At 48.4% G+C, this 1,749-nt stretch overlaps 1 pseudogene; it reads right to left on the bottom strand.

Annotated features, from left to right (window-relative positions):
- Positions 1-273: 273 nt before the first annotated feature.
- LOC129780820 (5.8S ribosomal RNA) lies at positions 274-426 on the bottom strand (annotated as a pseudogene).
- Positions 427-1,749: the final 1,323 nt, after the last annotated feature.

Genomic DNA, 1,749 nt, shown 5'->3' with positions numbered 1-1,749 from the left:
ACCACCTCTACGTGCTGGGCTCATCCCTTTTCGCTCGCAGCTACTCAGGGAATCCAGTCACACATCATTTGAGGCCTATAAGAACAATCTCATGTATGGAGAAGATGGAACACACAAAGACTTTCATCTTGGGACGTGTGTTCATCAAGCCGTGCGCCGGGGCCTTCGCACGTTTGACTATCTTCAATGTTTTTCCACCACCGAAGGCCGAAAAACACCATTACGCATATACGCTACCTAAGCAGCGCATATAGTTAAATTGGTAAATATAGGCGGCACTCAAAAATGTGTACATCGCACAATGATTGTACGATGTGCAATATGCGTTCAACTTGTCGGTGTTCATGTGTCCTGCAGTTCACATTTTGACGCGCAATTTGCTGCGGTCTTCATCGATCCACGAGCCGAGTGTAGTCACACATCATTTGAGGCCTATAAGAACAATCTCATGTATGGAGAAGATGGAACACACAAAGACTTTCATCTTGGGACGTGTGTTCATCAAGCCGTGCGCCGGGGCCTTCGCACGTTTGACTATCTTCAATGTTTTTCCACCACTGAAGGCCGAAAAACACCATTACGCATATGCGCTACCTAAGCAGCGCATATAGTTAAATTGGTAAATATAGGCGGCACTCAAAAATGTGTACATCGCACAATGATTGTACGATGTGCAATATGCGTTCAACTTGTCGGTGTTCATGTGTCCTGCAGTTCACATTCTGAAATTGAAACACGGGTTGAAATTTGAAACACACACTTGGAGAGTACGTTCGCATGTAAACATACGATGTACAGGCCACTCCTGGGTTCTTAGAACCCATCGCACTTGCAGAATGAACATCACGCCGGTTTCATCACTTGGGACGTATTTTTGTCATCATTCGTCCAAAGACCGTGTGATCGGCTTAACCTTTAGCTCACTAGTATGGGGACTCGCCAGGGGGCATCTGTACGTTCACATGCGCACATGCGAAGTACGAGACACCGCACCTAGTCCAACAGATGAGATCTATAACGCCGGGTCTAGTAGTTTCGAGCCGCGCACACACTGCAAGGTATGGCCCCTACAATAGGATGAAAGTTCGAAGGCCCCGGCCCTTCATCCAAGTAGTAATACCTTTAGTGCAGTAATGAATGGGAATCCCATCATCGATCCAAAGACCGAGACGATCAACCCTTTCCTTCCAATCCCATCTCACTAGTATGGGGACTCGCCAGGGGGCATCTGTACGTTCACATGCGCACATGCGAAGTACGAGACACCGCACCTAGTCCAACAGATGAGATCTATAACGCCGGGTCTAGTAGTTTCGAGCCGCGCACACACTGCAAGGTATGGCCCCTACAATAGGATGAAAGTTCGAAGGCCCCGGCCCTTCATCCAAGTAGTAATACCTTTAGTGCAGTAAGGAATGGGAATCCCATCATCGATCCAAAGACCGAGACGATCAACCCTTTCCTTCCAATCCCATCTCACTAGTATGGGGACTCGCCAGGGGGCATCTGTACGTTCACATGCGCACATGCGAAGTACGAGACACCGCACCTAGTCCAACAGATGAGATCTATAACGCCGGGTCTAGTAGTTTCGAGCCGCGCACACACTGCAAGGTATGGCCCCTACAATAGGATGAAAGTTCGAAGGCCCCGGCCCTTCATCCAAGTAGTAATACCTTTAGTGCAGTAATGAATGGGAATCCCATCATCGATCCAAAGACCGAGACGATCAACCCTTTCCTTCCAATC

The sequence above is a fragment of the Toxorhynchites rutilus genome, chromosome 3, assembly GCF_029784135.1.
Source record: "Toxorhynchites rutilus septentrionalis strain SRP chromosome 3, ASM2978413v1, whole genome shotgun sequence".
Lineage (NCBI taxonomy): Eukaryota > Metazoa > Arthropoda > Insecta > Diptera > Culicidae > Toxorhynchites > Toxorhynchites rutilus.
This window is presented reverse-complemented; position numbering and strand designations above follow the sequence as displayed.